Here is a 23438-nt window from a genome sequence, read left to right on the forward strand (position 1 = left end):
TGAAAGAGGAAACAAAAGTGAAAAAACAAACGGCACGCAGTATTCCCAAGTACTGTATGCGCTCGACGCTGCTTAACTTCGGTGATCGGACGTGAACCGGTGTTTTCAGCGTGATATGGCCGTTGCCGAGAGTGCTAGTTAATAATTCGAATTTAAATTAAGTGAGACAAATTAACCTTCATCATTTTAAAACAATAACAAAAAGAAAACCTGTTTGCTTTTTACATATCTATTAAAATTTAAAAGAGGAAAAAAAAGTGAAAAAGCCAACGGCACGCAGTGTTCCTAAGTGGTCTCCCTCCCAAGTAATGACTGCGCTCGACGCTGCTTAACTTCGGTTATGGGACGAGAATCGGTGTATTCAGCTTGATATGGCCGTTGCCGAGAGTGTTAGTTAATAATTTGAATTTAATTAACTTTCATCTTTATAAAACAATAACAAAAAAGAAGACATGTTTGCTTTTTTCATATCTGGTGGAATTTGAAAGAGGAAACAAAAGTGAAAAATCCAACGGCACGCAGTATTCCCAAGCACTGTATGCGCTCGACGCTGCTTAACTTCGGTGATCGGACGTGAACCGGTGTTTTCATCGTGATATGGCCGTTGCCGAGAGTGCTAGTTAATAATTCGAATTTAAATTAAGTGAGACAAATTAACCTTCATCATTTTAAAACAATAACAAAAAGAAAACCTGTTTGCTTTTTACATATCTATTAAAATTTAAAAGAGGAAAAAAAAGTGAAAAAGCCAACGGCACGCAGTGTTCCTAAGTGGTCTCCCTCCCAAGTAATGACTGCGCTCGACGCTGCTTAACTTCGGTGATCGGACGTGAACCGGTGTTTTCAGCGTGATATGGCCGTTGCCGAGAGTGCTAGTTAATAATTCGAATTTAAATTAAGTGAGACAAATTAACCTTCATCATTTTAAAACAATAACAAAAAGAAAACCTGTTTGCTTTTTACATATCTATTAAAATTTAAAAGACGAAAAAAAAGTGAAAAAGCCAACGGCACGCAGTGTTCCTAAGTGGTCTCCCTCCCAAGTAATGACTGCGCTCGACGCTGCTTAACTTCGGTGATCGGACGTGAACCGGTGTTTTCAGCGTGATATGGCCGTTGCCGAGAGTGCTAGTTAATAATTCGAATTTAAATTAAGTGAGACAAATTAACCTTCATCATTTTAAAACAATAACAAAAAGAAAACCTGTTTGCTTTTTACATATCTATTAAAATTTAAAAGAGGAAAAAAAAGTGAAAAAGCCAACGGCACGCAGTGTTCCTAAGTGGTCTCCCTCCCAAGTAATGACTGCGCTCGACGCTGCTTAACTTCGGTTATGGGACGAGAATCGGTGTATTCAGCTTGATATGACCGTTGCCGAGAGTGCTAGTTAATAATTTGAATTTAATTAACTTTCATCTTTATAAAACAATAACAAAAAGATATGTTTGCTTTTTTCATATCTGGTGGAATTTGAAAGAGGAAACAAAAGTGAAAAAACAAATTGCACGCAGTATTCCCAAATACTGTATGCGCTCGACACTGCTTAACTTCGGTGATCGGACGTAAACCGGTGTTTTCAGCGTTATATGGCCGTTGCCGAGAGTGCTAGTTAATAATTCGAATTTAAATTAAGTGAGACAAATTAACCTTCATCATTTTAAAACAATAACAAAAAGAAAACCTGTTTGCTTTTTACATATCTATTAAAATTTAAAAGAGGAAAAAAAAGTGAAAAAGCCAACGGCACGCAGTGTTCCTAAGTGGTCTCCCTCCCAAGTAATGACTGCGCTCGACGCTGCTTAACTTCGGTTATCGGACGAGAACCGGTGTATTCAGCGTGATATGGCCGTTGCCGAGAGTGCTAGTTAATAATTTGAATTTAATTAACTTTCATCTTTATAAAACAATAACAAAAAGAAGATATGTTTGCTTTTTTCATATCTGGTGGAATTTGAAAGAGGAAACAAAAGTGAAAAAACAAACGGCACGCAGTATTCCCAAGTACTGTATGCGCTCGACGCTGCTTAACTTCGGTGATCGGACGTGAACCGGTGTTTTCAGCGTGATATGGCCGTTGCCGAGAGTGCTAGTTAATAATTCGAATTTAAATTAAGTGAGACAAATTAACCTTCATCTTTTTAAAACAATAACAAAAAGAAAATATGTTTGCTTTTTTCATATCTATTGGAATTTAAAAGAGGAAAAAAAAAAGTGAAAAAGCTAACGGCACGCAGTGTTCCTAAGTGGTCGCCCTCCCAAGTACTGACTGCGCTCGACGCTGCTTAACTTCGGTTATCGGACGTGAACCGGTGTTTTCAGCGTGATATGGCCGTTGCCGAGAGTGCTAGTTAATAATTCGAATTTAAATTAAGTGAGACAAATTAACCTTCATCATTTTAAAACAATAACAAAAAGAAAACATGTTTGCTTTTTTCATATCTATTAAAATTTAAAAGAGGAAAAAAAGTGAAAAAGCCAACGGCACGCAGTGTTCCTAAGTGGTCTCTCTCCCAAGTAGTGACTGCGCTCGACGCCGCTTAACTTCGGTTGTCGGACGAGAACCGGTGTATTCAGCGTGATATGGCCGTTGCCGAGAGTGCTAGTTAATAATTTGAATTTAATTAACTTTCATCTTTATAAAACAATAACAAAAAGATATGTTTGCTTTTTTCATATCTGGTGGAATTTGAAAGAGGAAACAAAAGTGAAAAAACAAATTGCACGCAGTATTCCCAAATACTGTATGCGCTCGACGCTGCTTAACTTCGGTGATCGGACGTAAACCGGTGTTTTCAGCGTTATATGGCCGTTGCCGAGAGTGCTAGTTAATAATTCGAATTTAAATTAAGTGAGACAAATTAAGCTTCATCATTTTAAAACAATAACAAAAAGAAAACCTGTTTGCTTTTTACATATCTATTAAAATTTAAAAGAGGAAAAAAAAGTGAAAAAGCCAACGGCACGCAGTGTTCCTAAGTGGTCTCCCTCCCAAGTAATGACTGCGCTCGAGGCTGCTTAACTTCGGTTATCGGACGAGAACCGGTGTATTCAGCGTGATATGGCCGTTGCCGAGAGTGCTAGTTAATAATTTGAATTTAATTAACCTTCATCTTTATAAAACAATAACAAAAAGAAGATATGTTTGCTTTTTTCATATCTGGTGGAATTTAAAGGAGGAAACAAAAGTGAAAAAGCCAACGGCACGCAGTATTCCCAAGTACTGTATGCGCTCGACGCTGCTTAACTTCGGTGATCGGACGTGAACCGGTGTTTTCAGCGTGATATGGCCGTTGCCGAGAGTGCTAGTTAATAATTTGAATTTAATTAACTTTCATCTTTATAAAACAATAACAAAAAGATATGTTTGCTTTTTTCATATCTGGTGGAATTTGAAAGAGGAAACAAAAGTGAAAAAACAAATTGCACGCAGTATTCCCAAATACTGTATGCGCTCGACGCTGCTTAACTTCGGTGATCGGACGTAAACCGGTGTTTTCAGCGTTATATGGCCGTTGCCGAGAGTGCTAGTTAATAATTCGAATTTAAATTAAGTGAGACAAATTTACCTTCATCATTTTAAAACAATAACAAAAAGAAAACCTGTTTGCTTTTTAGATATCTATTAAAATTTAAAAGAGGAAAAAAAAGTGAAAAAGCCAACGGCACGCAGTGTTCCTAAGTGGTCTCCCTCCCAAGTAATGACTGCGCTCGACGCTGCTTAACTTCGGTTATCGGACGAGAACCGGTGTATTCAGCGTGATATGGCCGTTGCCGAGAGTGCTAGTTAATAATTTGAATTTAATTAACTTTCATCTTTATAAAACAATAACAAAAAGAAGATATGTTTGCTTTTTTCATATCTGGTGGAATTTGAAAGAGGAAACAAAAGTGAAAAAACAAACGGCACGCAGTATTCTTAAGTACTGTATGCGCTCGACGCTGCTCAACTTCGGTGATCGGACGTGAACCGGTGTTTTCAGCGTGATATGGCCGTTGCCGAGAGTGCTAGTTAATAATTCGAATTTAAATTAAGTGAGACAAATTAACCTTCATCTTTTTAAAACAATAACAAAAAGAAAATATGTTTGCTTTTTTCATATCTATTGGAATTTAAAAGAGGAAAAAAAAAAGTGAAAAAGCTAACGGCACGCAGTGTTCCTAAGTGGTCGCCCTCCCAAGTACTGACTGCGCTCGACGCTGCTTAACTTCGGTTATCGGACGAGAACCGCTCTATTCAGCGTGATATGGCCGTTGCCGAGAGTGCTAGTTAATAATTTGAATTTAATTAACCTTCATCTTTATAAAACAATAACAAAAAGAAGATATGTTTGCTTTTTTCATATCTGGTGGAATTTAAAGGAGGAAACAAAAGTGAAAAAGCCAACGGCACGCAGTATTCCCAAGTACTGTATGCGCTCGACGCTGCTTAACTTCGGTGATCGGACGTGAACCGGTGTTTTCAGCGTGATATGGCCGTTGCCGAGAGTGCTAGTTAATAATTCGAATTTAAATTAAGTGAGACAAATTAACCTTCATCATTTTAAAACAATAACAAAAAGAAAACATGTTTGCTTTTTTCATATCTATTAAAATTTAAAAGAGGAAAAAAAAGTGAAAAAGCCAACGGCACGCAGTGTTCCTAAGTGGTCTCTCTCCCAAGTAGTGACTGCGCTCGACGCCGCTTAACTTCGGTTATCGGACGAGAACCGGTGTATTCAGCGTGATATGGCCGTTGCCGAGAGTGCTAGTTAATAATTTGAATTTAATTAACTTTCATCTTTATAAAACAATAACAAAAAGATATGTTTGCTTTTTTCATATCTGGTGGAATTTGAAAGAGGAAACAAAAGTGAAAAAACAAATTGCACGCAGTATTCCCAAATACTGTATGCGCTCGACGCTGCTTAACTTCGGTGATCGGACGTAAACCGGTGTTTTCAGCGTTATATGGCCGTTGCCGAGAGTGCTAGTTAATAATTCGAATTTAAATTAAGTGAGACAAATTAACCTTCATCATTTTAAAACAATAACAAAAAGAAAACCTGTTTGCTTTTTACATATCTATTAAAATTTAAAAGAGGAAAAAAAAGTGAAAAAGCCAACGGCACGCAGTGTTCCTAAGTGGTCTCCCTCCCAAGTAATGACTGCGCTCGACGCTGCTTAACTTCGGTTATCGGACGAGAACCGGTGTATTCAGCGTGATATGGCCGTTGCCGAGAGTGCTAGTTAATAATTTGAATTTAATTAACTTTCATCTTTATAAAACAATAACAAAAAGAAGATATGTTTGCTTTTTTCATATCTGGTGGAATTTAAAAGAGGAAACAAAAGTGAAAAAACAAACGGCACGCAGTATTCCCAAGTACTGTATGCGCTCGACGCTGCTTAACTTCGGTGATCGGACGTGAACCGGTGTTTTCAGCGTGATATGGCCGTTGCCGAGAGTGCTAGTTAATAATTTGAATTTAATTAACTTTCATCTTTATAAAACAATAACAAAAAGATATGTTTGCTTTTTTCATATCTGGTGGAATTTGAAAGAGGAAACAAAAGTGAAAAAACAAATTGCACGCAGTATTCCCAAATACTGTATGCGCTCGACGCTGCTTAACTTCGGTGATCGGACGTAAACCGGTGTTTTCAGCGTTATATGGCCGTTGCCGAGAGTGCTAGTTAATAATTCGAATTTAAATTAAGTGAGACAAATTAACCTTCATCATTTTAAAACAATAACAAAAAGAAAACCTGTTTGCTTTTTACATATCTATTAAAATTTAAAAGAGGAAAAAAAAGTGAAAAAGCCAACGGCACGCAGTGTTCCTAAGTGGTCTCCCTCCCAAGTAATGACTGCGCTCGACGCTGCTTAACTTCGGTTATCGGACGAGAACCGGTGTATTCAGCGTGATATGGCCGTTGCCGAGAGTGCTAGTTAATAATTTGAATTTAATTAACTTTCATCTTTATAAAACAATAACAAAAAGAAGATATGTTTGCTTTTTTCATATCTGGTGGAATTTAAAAGAGGAAACAAAAGTGAAAAAACAAACGGCACGCAGTATTCCCAAGTACTGTATGCGCTCGACGCTGCTTAACTTCGGTGATCGGACGTGAACCGGTGTTTTCAGCGTGATATGGCCGTTGCCGAGAGTGCTAGTTAATAATTTGAATTTAATTAACTTTCATCTTTATAAAACAATAACAAAAAGATATGTTTGCTTTTTTCATATCTGGTGGAATTTGAAAGAGGAAACAAAAGTGAAAAAACAAATTGCACGCAGTATTCCCAAATACTGTATGCGCTCGACGCTGCTTAACTTCGGTGATCGGACGTAAACCGGTGTTTTCAGCGTTATATGGCCGTTGCCGAGAGTGCTAGTTAATAATTCGAATTTAAATTAAGTGAGACAAATTTACCTTCATCATTTTAAAACAATAACAAAAAGAAAACCTGTTTGCTTTTTAGATATCTATTAAAATTTAAAAGAGGAAAAAAAAGTGAAAAAGCCAACGGCACGCAGTGTTCCTAAGTGGTCTCCCTCCCAAGTAATGACTGCGCTCGACGCTGCTTAACTTCGGTTATCGGACGAGAACCGGTGTATTCAGCGTGATATGGCCGTTGCCGAGAGTGCTAGTTAATAATTTGAATTTAATTAACTTTCATCTTTATAAAACAATAACAAAAAGATATGTTTGCTTTTTTCATATCTGGTGGAATTTGAAAGAGGAAACAAAAGTGAAAAAACAAATTGCACGCAGTATTCCCAAATACTGTATGCGCTCGACGCTGCTTAACTTCGGTGATCGGACGTGAACCGGTGTTTTCAGCGTGATATGGCCGTTGCCGAGAGTGCTAGTTAATAATTTGAATTTAATTAACTTTCATCTTTATAAAACAATAACAAAAAGATATGTTTGCTTTTTTCATATCTGGTGGAATTTGAAAGAGGAAACAAAAGTGAAAAAACAAATTGCACGCAGTATTCCCAAATACTGTATGCGCTCGACGCTGCTTAACTTCGGTGATCGGACGTAAACCGGTGTTTTCAGCGTTATATGGCCGTTGCCGAGAGTGCTAGTTAATAATTCGAATTTAAATTAAGTGAGACAAATTAACCTTCATCATTTTAAAACAATAACAAAAAGAAAACCTGTTTGCTTTTTACATATCTATTAAAATTTAAAAGAGGAAAAAAAAGTGAAAAAGCCAACGGCACGCAGTGTTCCTAAGTGGTCTCCCTCCCAAGTAATGACTGCGCTCGACGCTGCTTAACTTCGGTTATCGGACGAGAACCGGTGTATTCAGCGTGATATGGCCGTTGCCGAGAGTGCTAGTTAATAATTTGAATTTAATTAACTTTCATCTTTATAAAACAATAACAAAAAGAAGATATGTTTGCTTTTTTCATATCTGGTGGAATTTAAAAGAGGAAACAAAAGTGAAAAAACAAACGGCACGCAGTATTCCCAAGTACTGTATGCGCTCGACGCTGCTTAACTTCGGTGATCGGACGTGAACCGGTGTTTTCAGCGTGATATGGCCGTTGCCGAGAGTGCTAGTTAATAATTTGAATTTAATTAACTTTCATCTTTATAAAACAATAACAAAAAGATATGTTTGCTTTTTTCATATCTGGTGGAATTTGAAAGAGGAAACAAAAGTGAAAAAACAAATTGCACGCAGTATTCCCAAATACTGTATGCGCTCGACGCTGCTTAACTTCGGTGATCGGACGTAAACCGGTGTTTTCAGCGTTATATGGCCGTTGCCGAGAGTGCTAGTTAATAATTCGAATTTAAATTAAGTGAGACAAATTTACCTTCATCATTTTAAAACAATAACAAAAAGAAAACCTGTTTGCTTTTTAGATATCTATTAAAATTTAAAAGAGGAAAAAAAAGTGAAAAAGCCAACGGCACGCAGTGTTCCTAAGTGGTCTCCCTCCCAAGTAATGACTGCGCTCGACGCTGCTTAACTTCGGTTATCGGACGAGAACCGGTGTATTCAGCGTGATATGGCCGTTGCCGAGAGTGCTAGTTAATAATTTGAATTTAATTAACTTTCATCTTTATAAAACAATAACAAAAAGAAGATATGTTTGCTTTTTTCATATCTGGTGGAATTTGAAAGAGGAAACAAAAGTGAAAAAACAAACGGCACGCAGTATTCTTAAGTACTGTATGCGCTCGACGCTGCTTAACTTCGGTGATCGGACGTGAACCGGTGTTTTCAGCGTGATATGGCCGTTGCCGAGAGTGCTAGTTAATAATTCGAATTTAAATTAAGTGAGACAAATTAACCTTCATCTTTTTAAAACAATAACAAAAAGAAAATATGTTTGCTTTTTTCATATCTATTGGAATTTAAAAGAGGAAAAAAAAAAGTGAAAAAGCTAACGGCACGCAGTGTTCCTAAGTGGTCGCCCTCCCAAGTACTGACTGCGCTCGACGCTGCTTAACTTCGGTTATCGGACGAGAACCGCTCTATTCAGCGTGATATGGCCGTTGCCGAGAGTGCTAGTTAATAATTTGAATTTAATTAACCTTCATCTTTATAAAACAATAACAAAAAGAAGATATGTTTGCTTTTTTCATATCTGGTGGAATTTAAAGGAGGAAACAAAAGTGAAAAAGCCAACTGCACGCAGTATTCCCAAGTACTGTATGCGCTCGACGCTGCTTAACTTCGGTGATCGGACGTGAACCGGTGTTTTCAGCGTGATATGGCCGTTGCCGAGAGTGCTAGTTAATAATTCGAATTTAAATTAAGTGAGACAAATTAACCTTCATCATTTTAAAACAATAACAAAAAGAAAACATGTTTGCTTTTTTCATATCTATTAAAATTTAAAAGAGGAAAAAAAAGTGAAAAAGCCAACGGCACGCAGTGTTCCTAAGTGGTCTCTCTCCCAAGTAGTGACTGCGCTCGACGCCGCTTAACTTCGGTTATCGGACGAGAACCGGTGTATTCAGCGTGATATGGCCGTTGCCGAGAGTGCTAGTTAATAATTTGAATTTAATTAACTTTCATCTTTATAAAACAATAACAAAAAGATATGTTTGCTTTTTTCATATCTGGTGGAATTTGAAAGAGGAAACAAAAGTGAAAAAACAAATTGCACGCAGTATTCCCAAATACTGTATGCGCTCGACGCTGCTTAACTTCGGTGATCGGACGTAAACCGGTGTTTTCAGCGTTATATGGCCGTTGCCGAGAGTGCTAGTTAATAATTCGAATTTAAATTAAGTGAGACAAATTAACCTTCATCATTTTAAAACAATAACAAAAAGAAAACCTGTTTGCTTTTTACATATCTATTAAAATTTAAAAGAGGAAAAAAAAGTGAAAAAGCCAACGGCACGCAGTGTTCCTAAGTGGTCTCCCTCCCAAGTAATGACTGCGCTCGACGCTGCTTAACTTCGGTTATCGGACGAGAACCGGTGTATTCAGCGTGATATGGCCGTTGCCGAGAGTGCTAGTTAATAATTTGAATTTAATTAACTTTCATCTTTATAAAACAATAACAAAAAGAAGATATGTTTGCTTTTTTCATATCTGGTGGAATTTAAAAGAGGAAACAAAAGTGAAAAAACAAACGGCACGCAGTATTCCCAAGTACTGTATGCGCTCGACGCTGCTTAACTTCGGTGATCGGACGTGAACCGGTGTTTTCAGCGTGATATGGCCGTTGCCGAGAGTGCTAGTTAATAATTCGAATTTAAATTAAGTGAGACAAATTAACCTTCATCTTTTTAAAACAATAACAAAAAGAAAATATGTTTGCTTTTTTCATATCTATTGGAATTTGAAAGAGGAAAAAAAAAAGTGAAAAAGCTAACGGCACGCAGTGTTCCTAAGTGGTCGCGCTCCCAAGTACTGACTGCGCTCGACGCTGCTTAACTTCGGTTATCGGACGAGAACCGCTGTATTCAGCGTGATATGGCCGTTGCCGAGAGTGCTAGTTAATAATTTGAATTTAATTAACCTTCATCTTTATAAAACAATAACAAAAAGAAGATATGTTTGCTTTTTTCATATCTGGTGGAATTTAAAGGAGGAAACAAAAGTGAAAAAGCCAACGGCACGCAGTATTCCCAAGTACTGTATGCGCTCGACGCTGCTTAACTTCGGTGATCGGACGTGAACCGGTGTTTTCAGCGTGATATGGCCGTTGCCGAGAATGCTAGTTAATAATTCGAATTTAAATTAAGTGAGACAAATTAACCTTCATCTTTTTAAAACAATAACAAAAAGAAAATATGTTTGCTTTTTTCATATCTATTGGAATTTAAAAGAGGAAAAAAAAAGTGAAAAAGCTAACGGCACGCAGTGTTCCTAAGTGGTCGCCCTCCCAAGTACTGACTGCGCTCGACGCTGCTTAACTTCGGTTATCGGACGAGAACCGCTGTATTCAGCGTGATATGGCCGTTGCCGAGAGTGGTAGTTAATAATTTGAATTTAATTAACCTTCATCTTTATAAAACAATAACAAAAAGAAGATATGTTTGCTTTTTTCATATCTGGTGGAATTTAAAGGAGGAAACAAAAGTGAAAAAGCCAACGGCACGCAGTATTCCCAAGTACTGTATGCGCTCGACGCTGCTTAACTTCGGTGATCGGACGTGAACCGGTGTTTTCAGCGTGATATGGCCGTTGCCGAGAGTGCTAGTTAATAATTCGAATTTAAATTGAGTGAGACAAATTAACCTTCATCATTTTAAAACAATAACAAAAAGAAAATATGTTTGCTTTTTTTCATATCTATTGGAATTTAAAAGAGGAAAAAAAAAGTGAAAAAGCTAACGGCACGCAGTGTTCCTAAGTGGTCGCCCTCCCAAGTACTGACTGCGCTCGACGCTGCTTAACTTCGGTTATCGGACGAGAACCGCTGTATTCAGCGTGATATGGCCGTTGCCGAGAGTGCTAGTTAATAATTTGAATTTAATTAACTTTCATCTTTATAAAACAATAACAAAAAGATATGTTTGCTTTTTTCATATCTGGTGGAATTTGAAAGAGGAAACAAAAGTGAAAAAACAAATTGCACGCAGTATTCCCAAATACTGTATGCGCTCGACGCTGCTTAGATTCGGTGATCGAACGTAAACCGGTGTTTTCAGCGTTATATGGCCGTTGCCGAGAGTGCTAGTTAATAATTCGAATTTAAATTAAGTGAGACAAATTAACCTTCATCATTTTAAAACAATAACAAAAAGAAAACCTGTTTGCTTTTTACATATCTATTAAAATTTAAAAGAGGAAAAAAAGTGAAAAAGCCAACGGCACGCAGTGTTCCTAAGTGGTCTCCCTCCCAAGTAATGACTGCGCTCGACGCTGCTTAACTTCGGTTATCGGACGAGAACCGGTGTATTCAGCGTGATATGGCCGTTGCCGAGAGTGCTAGTTAATAATTTGAATTTAATTAACTTTCATCTTTATAAAACAATAACAAAAAGAAGATATGTTTGCTTTTTTCATATCTGGTGGAATTTGAAAGAGGAAACAAAAGTGAAAAAACAAACGGCACGCAGTATTCCCAAGTACTGTATGCGCTCGACGCTGCTTAACTTCGGTGATCGGACGTGAACCGGTGTTTTCAGCGTGATATGGCCGTTGCCGAGAGTGCTAGTTAATAATTCGAATTTAAATTAAGTGAGACAAATTAACCTTCATCTTTTTAAAACAATAACAAAAAGAAAATATGTTTGCTTTTTTCATATCTATTGGAATTTAAAAGAGGAAAAAAAAAGTGAAAAAGCTAACGGCACGCAGTGTTCCTAAGTGGTCGCCCTCCCAAGTACTGACTGCGCTCGACGCTGCTTAACATCGGTTATCGGACGAGAACCGCTGTATTCAGCGTGATATGGCCGTTGCCGAGAGTGCTAGTTAATAATTTGAATTTAATTAACCTTCATCTTTATAAAACAATAACAAAAAGAAGATATGTTTGCTTTTTTCATATCTGGTGGAATTTAAAGGAGGAAACAAAAGTGAAAAAGCCAACGGCACGCAGTATTCCCAAGTACTGTATGCGCTCGACGCTGCTTAACTTCGGTGATCGGACGTCAACCGGTGTTTTCAGCGTGATATGGCCGTTGCCGAGAGTGCTAGTTAATAATTCGAATTTAAATTAAGTGAGACAAATTAACCTTCATCATTTTAAAACAATAACAAAAAGACAACATGTTTGCTTTTTTCATATCTATTAAAATTTAAAAGAGGAAAAAAAAGTGAAAAAGCCAACGGCACGCAGTGTTCCTAAGTGGTCTCTCTCCCAAGTAGTGACTGCGCTCGACGCCGCTTAACTTCGGTTATCGGACGAGAACCGGTGTATTCAGCGTGACATGGCCGTTGCCGAGAGTGCTAGTTAATAATTTGAATTTAATTAACTTTCATCTTTATAAAACAATAACAAAAAGATATGTTTGCTTTTTTCATATCTGGTGGAATTTGAAAGAGGAAACAAAAGTGAAAAAACAAATTGCACGCAGTATTCCCAAATACTGTATGCGCTCGAAGCTGCTTAACTTCGGTGATCGGACGTAAACCGGTGTTTTCAGCGTTATATGGCCGTTGCCGAGAGTGCTAGTTAATAATTTGAATTTAATTAACCTTCATCTTTATAAAACAATAACAAAAAGAAGATATGTTTGCTTTTTTCATATCTGGTGGAATTTAAAGGAGGAAACAAAAGTGAAAAAGCCAACGGCACGCAGTATTCCCAAGTACTGTATGCGCTCGACGCTGCTTAACTTCGGTGATCGGACGTGAACCGGTGTTTTCAGCGTGATATGGCCGTTGCCGAGAGTGCTAGTTAATAATTCGAATTTAAATTAAGTGAGACAAATTAACCTTCATCATTTTAAAACAATAACAAAAAGAAAACCTGTTTGCTTTTTTCATATCTATTAAAATTTAAAAGAGGAAAAAAAAGTGAAAAAGCCAACGGCACGCAGTGTTCCTAAGTGGTCTCCCTCCCAAGTAATGACTGCGCTCGACGCTGCTTAACTTCGGTTATCGGACGAGAACCGGTGTATTCAGCGTGATATGGCCGTTGCCGAGAGTGCTAGTTAATAATTTGAATTTAGTTAACTTTCATCTTTATAAAACAATAACAAAAAGAAGATATGTTTGCTTTTTTCATGTCTGGTGGAATTTAAAAGAGGAAACAAAAGTGAAAAAACAAACGGCACGCAGTATTCCCAAGTACTGTATGCGCTCGACGCTGCTTAACTTCGGTGATCGGACGTGAACCGGTGTTTTCAGCGTGATATGGCCGTTGCCGAGAGTGCTAGTTAATAATTCGAATTTAAATTAAGTGAGACAAATTAACCTTCATCTTTTTAAAACAATAACAAAAAGAAAATATGTTTGCTTTTTTTATATCTATTGGAATTTAAAAGAGGAAAAAAAAGTGAAAAAGCCAACGGCACGCAGTGTTCCTAAGTGGTCTCTCTCCCAAGTAGTGACTGCGCTCGACGCCGCTTAACTTCGGTTATCGGACGAGAACCGGTGTATTCAGCGTGATATGGCCGTTGCCGAGAGTGCTAGTTAATAATTTGAATTTAATTAACTTTCATCTTTATAAAACAATAACAAAAAGATATGTTTGCTTTTTTCATATCTGGTGGAATTTGAAAGAGGAAACAAAAGTGAAAAAACAAACGGCACGCAGTATTCCCAAATACTGTATGCGCTCGACGCTGCTTAACTTCGGTGATCGGACGTAAACCGGTGTTTTCAGCGTTATATGGCCGTTGCCGAGAGTGCTAGCTAATAATTCGAATTTAAATTAAGTGAGACAAATTAACCTTCATCATTTTAAAACAATAACAAAAAGAAAACCTGTTTGCTTTTTACATATCTATTAAAATTTAAAAGAGGAAAAAAAGGTGAAAAAGCCAACGGCACGCAGTGTTCATAAGTGGTCTCCCTCCCAAGTAATGACTGCGCTCGACGCTGCTTAACTTCGGTTATCGGACGAGAATCGGTGTATTCAGCGTGATATGGCCGTTGCCGAGAATGCTAGTTAATAATTTGAATTTAATTAACTTTCATCTTTACAAAACAATAACAAAATGAAGATATGTTTGCTTTTTCATATCTGGTGGAATTTGAAAGAGGAAACAAAAGTGAAAAAGCAAACGGCACGCAGTATTCCCAAGTACTGACTGCGCTCGACGCTGCTAACGTCGGCGATCGGACGAGAACCGGTGTTCTCAGCGTGATATGGCCATTGCTGAGAGTGCTGGATAGTAATTCGAATTTAAATTAAGTGAGACAAATTAACCTTCATCTTTTTCAAACAATAACAAAAAGAAAATATGTTTGCTTTTTTCATATCGATTGGAATTTAAAAGAGGAAAAAAAAAGTGAAAAAGCTAACGGCACGCAGTGTTCCTAAGTGGCCGCCCTCCCAAGTACTGACTGCGCTCGACGCTGCTTAACTTCGGTTATCGGACGAGAACCGATGTATTCAGCGTGATATGGCCGTTGCCGAGAGTGCTAGTTAATAATTTGAATTTAATTAACCTTCATCTTTAAAAAACAATAACAAAAAGATATATATGTTTGCTTTTTTCATATCTGGTGGAATTTAAAAGAGGAAACAAAAGTGAAAAAACAAACGGCACGCAGTATTCCCAAGTACTGTATGCGCTCGACGCTGCTTAACTTCGGTGATCGGACGTGAACCGGTGTTTTCAGCGTGATATGGCCGTTGCCGAGAGTGCTTGTTAATAATTCGAATTTAAATTAAGTGAGACAAATTAACCTTCATCATTTTAAAACAATAACAAAAAGAAAACCTGTTTGCTTTTTACATATCTATTAAAATTTAAAAGAGGAAAAAAAAGTGACAAAGCCAACGGCACGCAGTGTTCCTAAGTGGTCTCCCTCCCAAGTAATGACTGCGCTCGACGCTGCTTAACTTCGGTTATCGGTCGAGAACCGGTGTATTCAGCGTGATATGGCCGTTGCCGAGAATGCTAGTTAATAATTTGAATTTAATTAACTTTCTTCTTTATAAAACAATAACAAAAAGAAGATATGTTTGCTTTTTTCATATCTGGTGGAATTTAAAAGAGGAAACAAAAGTGAAAAAACAAACGGCACGCAGTATTCCCAAGTACTGTATGCGCTCGACGCTGCTTAACTTCGGTGATCGGACGTGAACCGGTGTTTTCAGCGTGATATGGCCGTTGCCGAGAGTGCTAGTTAATAATTTGAATTTAAATTAAGTGAGACAAATTAACCTTCATCATTTTAAAACAATAACAAAAAGAAAACCTGTTTGCTTTTTACATATCTATTAAAATTTAAAAGAGGAAAAAAAAGTGAAAAAGCCAACGGCACGCAGTGTTCCTAAGTGGTCTCCCTCCCAAGTAATGACTGCGCTCGACGCTGCTTAACTTCGGTTATCGGACGAGAACCGGTGTATTCAGCGTGATATGGCCGTTGCCGAGAACGCTAGTTAATAATTTGAATTTAATTAACTTTCTTCTTTATAAAACAACAAAAAGAAGATATGTTTGCTTTTTTCATATCTGGTGGAATTTAAAAGAGGAAACAAAAGTGAGAAAGCAAACGGCACGCAGTATTCCCAAGTACTGTATGCGCTCGACGCTGCTTAACTTCGATTATCGGACGAGAATCGGTGTATTCAGCGTGATATGGCCGTTGCCGAGAGTGCTAGTTAATAATTTGAATTTAATTAACTTTCATCTTTATAAAACAATAACAAAAAGAAGATTTGTTTGCTTTTTTCATATATGGTGGAATTTGAAAGAGGAAACAAAAGTGAAAAAAGCAAACGGCACGCAGTATTCCCAAGTACTGACTGCGCTCGACGCTGCTAACGTCGGCGATCGGACGAGAACCGGTGTTCTCAGCGTGATATGGCCGTTGCCGAGAGTGCTAGTTAATAATTTGAATTTAAATTAAGTGAGACAAATTAACCTTCATCATTTTAAAACAATAACAAAAAGAAAACCTGTTTGCTTTTTACATATCTATTAAAATTTAAAAGAGGAAAAAAAAGTGAAAAAGCCAACGGCACGCAGTGTTCCTAAGTGGTCTCCCTCCCAAGTAATGACTGCGCTCGACGCTGCTTAACTTCGGTTATCGGACGAGAACCGGTGTATTCAGCGTGATATGGCCGTTGCCGAGAACGCTAGTTAATAATTTGAATTTAATTAACTTTCTTCTTTATAAAACAACAAAAAGAAGATATGTTTGCTTTTTTCATATCTGGTGGAATTTAAAAGAGGAAACAAAAGTGAGAAAGCAAACGGCACGCAGTATTCCCAAGTACTGTATGCGCTCGACGCTGCTTAACTTCGATTATCGGACGAGAATCGGTGTATTCAGCGTGATATGGCCGTTGCCGAGAGTGCTAGTTAATAATTTGAATTTAATTAACTTTCATCTTTATAAAACAATAACAAAAAGAAGATTTGTTTGCTTTTTTCATATATGGTGGAATTTGAAAGAGGAAACAAAAGTGAAAAAAGCAAACGGCACGCAGTATTCTCAAGTACTGACTGCGCTCGACGCTGCTAACGTCGGCGATCGGACGAGAACCGGTGTTCTCAGCGTGATATGGCCGTTGCCGAGAGTGCTAGATAATAATTCGAATTTAAATTAAGTGAGACAAATTAACCTTCATCTTTTTCAAACAATAACAAAAAGAAAATATGTTTGCTTTTTTCATATCTATGGGAATTTAAAAGAGGAAAAAAAGTGAAAAAGCTAACGGCACGCAGTGTTCCTATGTGGTCGCCCTCCCAAGTACTGACTGCGCTCGACGCTGCTTAACTTCGGTTATCGGACGAGAACCGGTGTATTCAGCGTGATATGGCCGTTGCCGAGATTGCTAGTTAATAATTTGAATTTAATTAACCTTCATCTTTATAAAACAATAACAAAAAGAAGATATGTTTGCTTTTTTCATATCTGGTGGAATTTAAAAGAGGAAACAAAAGTGAAAAAACAAACGGCACGCAGTATTCCCAAGTACTGTATGCGCTCGACGCTGCTTAACTTCGGTGATCGGACGTGAACCGGTGTTTTCAGCGTGATATGGCCGTTGCCGAGAGTGCTAGTTAATAATTCGAATTTAAATTAAGTGAGACAAATTAACCTTCATCATTTTAAAACAATAACAAAAAGAAAACATGTTTGCTTTTTTCATATCTATTAAAATTTAAAAGAGGAAAAAAAAGTGAAAAAGCCAACGGCACGCAGTGTTCCTAAGTGGTCTCCCTCCCAAGTAGTGACTGCGCTCGACGCCGCTTAACTTCGATTATCGGACGAGAACCGGTGTATTCAGCGTGATATGGCCGTTGCCGAGAATGCTAGTTAATAATTTGATTTTAATTAACTTTCTTCTTTATAAAACAATAACAAAAAGAAGATATGTTTGCTTTTTTCATATCTGGTGGAATTTGAAAGAGGAAACAAAAGTGAAAAAGCAAACGGCACGCAGTATTCTCAAGTACTGTATGCGCTCGACGCTGCTTTACTTCGGTGATCGGACGTGAACCGGTGTTTTCAGCGTGATATGGCCGTTGCCGAGAGTGCTAGTTAATAATTCGAATTTAAATTAAGTGAGACAAATTAACCTTCATCATTTTAAAACAATAACAAAAAGAAAACGTGTTTGCTTTTATCATATATATTAAAATTTAAAAGAGGAAAAAAAAGTGAAAAAGCCAACGGCACGCAGTGTTCCTAAGTGGTCTCCCTCCCTAGTAGTGACTGCGCTCGACGCTGCTTAACTTCGGTTATCGAACGAGAACCGGTGTATTCAGCGTGATATGGCCGTTGCCGAGAGTGCTAGTTAATAATTTGAATTTAAATAACTTTCATCTTTATAAAACAGTAACAAAAAAGAAGATATGTTTGCTTTTTTCATATCTGGTGGAATTTGAAAGAGGAAACAAAAGTGAAAAAGCCAACGGCACGCAGTATTCCCAAGTACTGTATGCGCTCGACGCTGCTAACGTCGGCGATCGGACGAGAACCGGTGTTCTCAGCGTGATATGGCCGTTGCCGAGAGTGCTAGATAATAATTCGAATTTAAATTAAGTGAGACAAATTAACCTTCATCTTTTTAAAACAATAACAAAAAGAAAATATATTTGCTTTTTTCATATCTATTGGAATTTAAAAGAGGAAAAAAAGTGAAAAAGCTAACGGCACGCAGTGTTCCTAAGTGGTCACCCTCCCAAGTACTGACTGCGCTCGACGCTGCTTAACTTCGGTTATCGGACGAGAACCGGTGTATTCAGCGTGATATGGCCGTAGCCGAGAGTGCTAGTTAATAATTTGAATTTAATTAACCTTCATCTTTATAAAACAATAACAAAAAGAAGATATGTTTGCTTTTTTCATATCTGGTGGAATTTAAAGAGGAAACAAAAGTGAAAAAACAAACGGCACGCAGTATTCCCAAGTACTGTATGCGCTCGACGCTGCTTAACTTCGGTGATCGGACGTGAACCGGTGTTTTCAGCGTGATATGGCCGTTGCCGAGAGTGCTAGATAATAATTCGAATTTAAATTAAGTGAGACAAATTAACCTTCATCTTTTTCAAACAATAACAAAAAGAAAATATGTTTGCTTTTTTCATATCTATTGGAAATTAAAAGAGGAAAAAAAAGTGAAAAAGCTAACGGCACGCAGTGTTCCTAAGTGGTCGCCCTCCAAAGTACTGACTGCACTCGACGCTGCTTAACTTCGGTTATCGGACGAGAACCGGTGTATTCAGCGTGATATGGCCGTTGCCGAGAGTGCTAGTTAATAATTTGAATTTAATTAACCTTCATCTTTATAAAACAATAACAAAAAGAAGATATGTTTGCTTTTTTCATATCTGTTGGAATTAAAAAGAGGAAACAAAAGTGAAAAAACAAACGGCACGCAGTATTCCCAAGTACCGTATGCGCTCGACGCTGCTTAACTTCGATTATCGGACGAGAATCGGTGTATTCAGCGTGATATGGCCGTTGCCGAGAGTGCTAGTTAATAATTTGAATTTAATTAACTTTCATCTTTATAAAACAATAACAAAAAGAAGATTTGTTTGCTTTTTTCATATATGGTGGAATTTGAAAGAGGAAACAAAAGTGAAAAAAGCAAACGGCACGCAGTATTCCCAAGTACTGACTGCGCTCGACGCTGCTAACGTTGGCGATCGGACGAGAACCGGTGTTCTCAGCGTGATATGGCCGTTGCCGAGAGTGCTAGATAATAATTCGAATTTAAATTAAGTGAGACAAATTAACCTTCATCTTTTTCAAACAATAACAAAAAGAAAATATGTTTGCTTTTTTCATATCTATTGGAATTTAAAAGAGGAAAAAAAAGTGAAAAAGCTAACGGCACGCAGTGTTCCTAAGTGGTCGCCCTCCAAAGTACTGACTGCGCTCGACGCTGCTTAACTTCGGTTATCGGACGAGAACCGGTGTATTCAGCGTGATATGGCCGTTGCCGAGAGTGCTAGTTAATAATTTGAATTTAATTAACCTTCATCTTTATAAAACAATAACAAAAAGAAGATATGTTTGCTTTTTTCATATCTGGTGGAATTTAAAAGAGGAAACAAAAGTGAAAAAACAAACGGCACGCAGTATTCCCAAGTACTGTATGCGCTCGACGCTGCTTAACTTCGATGATCGGACGTGAACCGGTGTTTTCAGCGTGATATGGCCGTTGCCGAGAGTGCTAGATAATAATTCGAATTTAAATTAAGTGAGACAAATTAACCTTCATCTTTTTCAAACAATAACAAAAAGAAAATATGTTTGCTTTTTTCATATCTATTGGAAATTAAAAGAGGAAAAAAAGTGAAAAAGCTAACGGCACGCAGTGTTCCTAAGTGGTCGCCCTCCAAAGTACTGACTGCACTCGACGCTGCTTAACTTCGGTTATCGGACGAGAACCGGTGTATTCAGCGTGATATGGCCGTTGCCGAGAGTGCTAGTTAATAATTTGAATTTAATTAACCTTCATCTTTATAAAACAATAACAAAAAGAAGATATGTTTGCTTTTTTCATATCTGTTGGAATTAAAAAGAGGAAACAAAAGTGAAAAAACAAACGGCACGCAGTATTCCCAAGTACCGTATGCGCTCGACGCTGCTTAACTTCGATTATCGGACGAGAATCGGTGTATTCAGCGTGATATGGCCGTTGCCGAGAGTGCTAGTTAATAATTTGAATTTAATTAACCTTCATCTTTATAAAACAATAACAAAAAGAAGATATGTTTGCTTTTTTCATATCTGTTGGAATTAAAAAGAGGAAACAAAAGTGAAAAAACAAACGGCACGCAGTATTCCCAAGTACCGTATGCGCTCGACGCTGCTTAACTTCGATTATCGGACGAGAATCGGTGTATTCAGCGTGATATGGCCGTTGCCGAGAGTGCTAGTTAATAATTTGAATTTAATTAACTTTCATCTTTATAAAACAATAACAAAAAGAAGATTTGTTTGCTTTTTTCATATATGGTGGAATTTGAAAGAGGAAACAAAAGTGAAAAAAGCAAACGGCACGCAGTATTCCCAAGTACTGACTGCGCTCGACGCTGCTAACGTTGGCGATCGGACGAGAACCGGTGTTCTCAGCGTGATATGGCCGTTGCCGAGAGTGCTAGATAATAATTCGAATTTAAATTAAGTGAGACAAATTAACCTTCATCTTTTTCAAACAATAACAAAAAGAAAATATGTTTGCTTTTTTCATATCTATTGGAATTTAAAAGAGGAAAAAAAAGTGAAAAAGCTAACGGCACGCAGTGTTCCTAAGTGGTCGCCCTCCAAAGTACTGACTGCGCTCGACGCTGCTTAACTTCGGTTATCGGACGAGAACCGGTGTATTCAGCGTGATATGGCCGTTGCCGAGAGTGCTAGTTAATAATTTGAATTTAATTAACCTTCATCTTTATAAAACAATAACAAAAAGAAGATATGTTTGCTTTTTTCATATCTGGTGGAATTTAAAAGAGGAAACAAAAGTGAAAAAACAAACGGCACGCAGTATTCCCAAGTACTGTATGCGCTCGACGCTGCTTAACTTCGGTGATCGGACGTGAACCGGTGTTTTCAGCGTGATATGGCCGTTGCCGAGAGTGCTAGATAATAATTCGAATTTAAATTAAGTGAGACAAATTAACCTTAATCTTTTTCAAACAATAACAAAAAGAAAATATGTTTGCTTTTTTCATATCTATTGGAAATTAAAAGAGGAAAAAAAAGTGAAAAAGCTAACGGCACGCAGTGTTCCTAAGTGGTCGCCCTCCAAAGTACTGACTGCACTCGACGCTGCTTAACTTCGGTTATCGGACGAGAACCGGTGTATTCAGCGTGATATGGCCGTTGCCGAGAGTGCTAGTTAATAATTTGAATTTAATTAACCTTCATCTTTATAAAACAATAACAAAAAGAAGATATGTTTGCTTTTTTCATATCTGTTGGAATTAAAAAGAGGAAACAAAAGTGAAAAAACAAACGGCACGCAGTATTCCCAAGTACCGTATGCGCTCGACGCTGCTTAACTTCGATTATCGGACGAGAATCGGTGTATTCAGCGTGATATGGCCGTTGCCGAGAGTGCTAGTTAATAATTTGAATTTAATTAACTTTCATCTTTATAAAACAATAACAAAAAGAAGATTTGTTTGCTTTTTTCATATATGGTGGAATTTGAAAGAGGAAACAAAAGTGAAAAAAGCAAACGGCACGCAGTATTCCCAAGTACTGACTGCGCTCGACGCTGCTAACGTTGGCGATCGGACGAGAACCGGTGTTCTCAGCGTGATATGGCCGTTGCCGAGAGTGCTAGATAATAATTCGAATTTAAATTAAGTGAGACAAATTAACCTTCATCTTTTTCAAACAATAACAAAAAGAAAATATGTTTGCTTTTTTCATATCTATTGGAATTTAAAAGAGGAAAAAAAAGTGAAAAAGCTAACGGCACGCAGTGTTCCTAAGTGGTCGCCCTCCAAAGTACTGACTGCGCTCGACGCTGCTTAACTTCGGTTATCGGACGAGAACCGGTGTATTCAGCGTGATATGGCCGTTGCCGAGAGTGCTAGTTAATAATTTGAATTTAATTAACCTTCATCTTTATAAAACAATAAGAAAAAGAAGATATGTTTGCTTTTTTCATATCTGGTGGAATTTAAAAGAGGAAACAAAAGTGAAAAAACAAACGGCACGCAGTATTCCCAAGTACTGTATGCGCTCGACGCTGCTTAACTTCGGTGATCGGACGTGAACCGGTGTTCTCAGCGTGATATGGCCGTTGCCGAGAGTGCTAGATAATAATTCGAATTTAAATTAAGTGAGACAAATTAACCTTCATCTTTTTAAAACAATAACAAAAAGAAAATATGTTTGCTTTTTTCATATCTATTGGAATTTAAAAGAGGAAAAAAAGTGAAAAAGCTAACGGCACGCAGTGTTCCTAAGTGGTCGCCCTCCCAAGTACTGACTGCGCTCGACGCTGCTTAACTTCGGTTATCGGACGAGAACCGGTGTATTCAGCGTGATATGGCCGTTGCCGAGAGTGCTAGTTAATAATTTGAATTTAATTAACCTTCATCTTTATAAAACAATAACAAAAAGAAGATATGTTTGCTTTTTTCATATCTGGTGGAATTTAAAAGAGGAAACAAAAGTGAAAAAACAAACGGCACGCAGTATTCCCAAGTACTGTATGCGCTCGACGCTGCTTTACTTCGGTGATCGGACGTGAACCGGTGTTTTCAGCGTGATATGGCCGTTGCCGAGAGTGCTAGTTAATAATTTGAATTTAATTAACTTTCATCTTTATAAAACAATAACAAAAAGAAGATTTGTTTGCTTTTTTCATATATGGTGGAATTTGAAAGAGGAAACAAAAGTGAAAAAAGCAAACGGCACGCAGTATTCCCAAGTACTGACTGCGCTCGACGCTGCTAACGTTGGCGATCGGACGAGAACCGGTGTTCTCAGCGTGATATGGCCGTTGCCGAGAGTGCTAGATAATAATTCGAATTTAAATTAAGTGAGACAAATTAACCTTCATCTTTTTCAAACAATAACAAAAAGAAAATATGTTTGCTTTTTTCATATCTATTGGAATTTAAAAGAGGAAAAAAAAGTGAAAAAGCTAACGGCACGCAGTGTTCCTAAGTGGTCGCCCTCCAAAGTACTGACTGCGCTCGACGCTGCTTAACTTCGGTTATCGGACGAGAACCGGTGTATTCAGCGTGATATGGCCGTTGCCGAGAGTGCTAGTTAATAATTTGAATTTAATTAACCTTCATCTTTATAAAACAATAACAAAAAGAAGATATGTTTGCTTTTTTCATATCTGGTGGAATTTAAAAGAGGAAACAAAAGTGAAAAAACAAACGGCACGCAGTATTCCCAAGTACTGTATGCGCT

General features: G+C 37.7%; 50 pseudogenes; all 50 read right to left on the bottom strand.

The window, feature by feature from the left end:
• Positions 1-264: 264 nt before the first annotated feature.
• Positions 265-383, bottom strand: LOC149680758 (5S ribosomal RNA; annotated as a pseudogene).
• Positions 384-746: 363 nt separating this feature from the next.
• Positions 747-865, bottom strand: LOC149680759 (5S ribosomal RNA; annotated as a pseudogene).
• A 137-nt stretch (positions 866-1002) lies between these two features.
• Positions 1003-1121, bottom strand: LOC149680760 (5S ribosomal RNA; annotated as a pseudogene).
• Positions 1122-1258: 137 nt separating this feature from the next.
• LOC149680761 (5S ribosomal RNA) lies at positions 1259-1377 on the bottom strand (annotated as a pseudogene).
• Positions 1378-1736: 359 nt separating this feature from the next.
• On the bottom strand, positions 1737-1855 carry LOC149680762 (5S ribosomal RNA; annotated as a pseudogene).
• A 364-nt stretch (positions 1856-2219) lies between these two features.
• LOC149680763 (5S ribosomal RNA) lies at positions 2220-2338 on the bottom strand (annotated as a pseudogene).
• A 136-nt stretch (positions 2339-2474) lies between these two features.
• On the bottom strand, positions 2475-2593 carry LOC149680764 (5S ribosomal RNA; annotated as a pseudogene).
• A 359-nt stretch (positions 2594-2952) lies between these two features.
• Positions 2953-3071, bottom strand: LOC149680765 (5S ribosomal RNA; annotated as a pseudogene).
• A 122-nt stretch (positions 3072-3193) lies between these two features.
• LOC149680766 (5S ribosomal RNA) lies at positions 3194-3296 on the bottom strand (annotated as a pseudogene).
• A 359-nt stretch (positions 3297-3655) lies between these two features.
• Positions 3656-3774, bottom strand: LOC149680767 (5S ribosomal RNA; annotated as a pseudogene).
• A 364-nt stretch (positions 3775-4138) lies between these two features.
• Positions 4139-4257, bottom strand: LOC149680768 (5S ribosomal RNA; annotated as a pseudogene).
• A 122-nt stretch (positions 4258-4379) lies between these two features.
• LOC149680769 (5S ribosomal RNA) lies at positions 4380-4482 on the bottom strand (annotated as a pseudogene).
• A 137-nt stretch (positions 4483-4619) lies between these two features.
• Positions 4620-4738, bottom strand: LOC149680770 (5S ribosomal RNA; annotated as a pseudogene).
• Positions 4739-5097: 359 nt separating this feature from the next.
• LOC149680771 (5S ribosomal RNA) lies at positions 5098-5216 on the bottom strand (annotated as a pseudogene).
• Positions 5217-5800: 584 nt separating this feature from the next.
• LOC149680772 (5S ribosomal RNA) lies at positions 5801-5919 on the bottom strand (annotated as a pseudogene).
• A 584-nt stretch (positions 5920-6503) lies between these two features.
• Positions 6504-6622, bottom strand: LOC149680773 (5S ribosomal RNA; annotated as a pseudogene).
• A 581-nt stretch (positions 6623-7203) lies between these two features.
• LOC149680774 (5S ribosomal RNA) lies at positions 7204-7322 on the bottom strand (annotated as a pseudogene).
• A 584-nt stretch (positions 7323-7906) lies between these two features.
• Positions 7907-8025, bottom strand: LOC149680775 (5S ribosomal RNA; annotated as a pseudogene).
• A 364-nt stretch (positions 8026-8389) lies between these two features.
• LOC149680776 (5S ribosomal RNA) lies at positions 8390-8508 on the bottom strand (annotated as a pseudogene).
• A 122-nt stretch (positions 8509-8630) lies between these two features.
• On the bottom strand, positions 8631-8733 carry LOC149680777 (5S ribosomal RNA; annotated as a pseudogene).
• A 137-nt stretch (positions 8734-8870) lies between these two features.
• On the bottom strand, positions 8871-8989 carry LOC149680778 (5S ribosomal RNA; annotated as a pseudogene).
• A 359-nt stretch (positions 8990-9348) lies between these two features.
• LOC149680779 (5S ribosomal RNA) lies at positions 9349-9467 on the bottom strand (annotated as a pseudogene).
• Positions 9468-9831: 364 nt separating this feature from the next.
• On the bottom strand, positions 9832-9950 carry LOC149680780 (5S ribosomal RNA; annotated as a pseudogene).
• A 122-nt stretch (positions 9951-10072) lies between these two features.
• Positions 10073-10175, bottom strand: LOC149680781 (5S ribosomal RNA; annotated as a pseudogene).
• Positions 10176-10313: 138 nt separating this feature from the next.
• On the bottom strand, positions 10314-10432 carry LOC149680782 (5S ribosomal RNA; annotated as a pseudogene).
• A 122-nt stretch (positions 10433-10554) lies between these two features.
• On the bottom strand, positions 10555-10657 carry LOC149680783 (5S ribosomal RNA; annotated as a pseudogene).
• Positions 10658-10796: 139 nt separating this feature from the next.
• LOC149680784 (5S ribosomal RNA) lies at positions 10797-10915 on the bottom strand (annotated as a pseudogene).
• A 358-nt stretch (positions 10916-11273) lies between these two features.
• LOC149680785 (5S ribosomal RNA) lies at positions 11274-11392 on the bottom strand (annotated as a pseudogene).
• A 363-nt stretch (positions 11393-11755) lies between these two features.
• Positions 11756-11874, bottom strand: LOC149680786 (5S ribosomal RNA; annotated as a pseudogene).
• A 362-nt stretch (positions 11875-12236) lies between these two features.
• Positions 12237-12355, bottom strand: LOC149680787 (5S ribosomal RNA; annotated as a pseudogene).
• A 344-nt stretch (positions 12356-12699) lies between these two features.
• LOC149680788 (5S ribosomal RNA) lies at positions 12700-12802 on the bottom strand (annotated as a pseudogene).
• Positions 12803-12939: 137 nt separating this feature from the next.
• LOC149680789 (5S ribosomal RNA) lies at positions 12940-13058 on the bottom strand (annotated as a pseudogene).
• Positions 13059-13420: 362 nt separating this feature from the next.
• LOC149680790 (5S ribosomal RNA) lies at positions 13421-13539 on the bottom strand (annotated as a pseudogene).
• Positions 13540-13898: 359 nt separating this feature from the next.
• Positions 13899-14017, bottom strand: LOC149680791 (5S ribosomal RNA; annotated as a pseudogene).
• A 361-nt stretch (positions 14018-14378) lies between these two features.
• Positions 14379-14497, bottom strand: LOC149680792 (5S ribosomal RNA; annotated as a pseudogene).
• A 363-nt stretch (positions 14498-14860) lies between these two features.
• Positions 14861-14979, bottom strand: LOC149680793 (5S ribosomal RNA; annotated as a pseudogene).
• A 362-nt stretch (positions 14980-15341) lies between these two features.
• On the bottom strand, positions 15342-15460 carry LOC149680794 (5S ribosomal RNA; annotated as a pseudogene).
• A 584-nt stretch (positions 15461-16044) lies between these two features.
• LOC149680795 (5S ribosomal RNA) lies at positions 16045-16163 on the bottom strand (annotated as a pseudogene).
• A 583-nt stretch (positions 16164-16746) lies between these two features.
• On the bottom strand, positions 16747-16865 carry LOC149680796 (5S ribosomal RNA; annotated as a pseudogene).
• Positions 16866-17227: 362 nt separating this feature from the next.
• On the bottom strand, positions 17228-17346 carry LOC149680797 (5S ribosomal RNA; annotated as a pseudogene).
• A 362-nt stretch (positions 17347-17708) lies between these two features.
• LOC149680798 (5S ribosomal RNA) lies at positions 17709-17827 on the bottom strand (annotated as a pseudogene).
• Positions 17828-18188: 361 nt separating this feature from the next.
• Positions 18189-18306, bottom strand: LOC149680799 (5S ribosomal RNA; annotated as a pseudogene).
• Positions 18307-18668: 362 nt separating this feature from the next.
• Positions 18669-18787, bottom strand: LOC149680800 (5S ribosomal RNA; annotated as a pseudogene).
• A 587-nt stretch (positions 18788-19374) lies between these two features.
• LOC149680801 (5S ribosomal RNA) lies at positions 19375-19493 on the bottom strand (annotated as a pseudogene).
• Positions 19494-19854: 361 nt separating this feature from the next.
• On the bottom strand, positions 19855-19973 carry LOC149680802 (5S ribosomal RNA; annotated as a pseudogene).
• An 812-nt stretch (positions 19974-20785) lies between these two features.
• LOC149680803 (5S ribosomal RNA) lies at positions 20786-20904 on the bottom strand (annotated as a pseudogene).
• A 362-nt stretch (positions 20905-21266) lies between these two features.
• Positions 21267-21385, bottom strand: LOC149680804 (5S ribosomal RNA; annotated as a pseudogene).
• A 587-nt stretch (positions 21386-21972) lies between these two features.
• Positions 21973-22091, bottom strand: LOC149680805 (5S ribosomal RNA; annotated as a pseudogene).
• Positions 22092-22452: 361 nt separating this feature from the next.
• LOC149680806 (5S ribosomal RNA) lies at positions 22453-22571 on the bottom strand (annotated as a pseudogene).
• Positions 22572-23158: 587 nt separating this feature from the next.
• LOC149680807 (5S ribosomal RNA) lies at positions 23159-23277 on the bottom strand (annotated as a pseudogene).
• Between the last annotated feature and the right edge of the window lie 161 nt (positions 23278-23438).

Source organism: Phalangium opilio, unplaced genomic scaffold, assembly GCF_054372755.1.
Source record: "Phalangium opilio isolate 3A_F unplaced genomic scaffold, DU_Popi_V2 ptg000039l_2, whole genome shotgun sequence".
NCBI classification, from domain to species: domain Eukaryota; kingdom Metazoa; phylum Arthropoda; class Arachnida; order Opiliones; family Phalangiidae; genus Phalangium; species Phalangium opilio.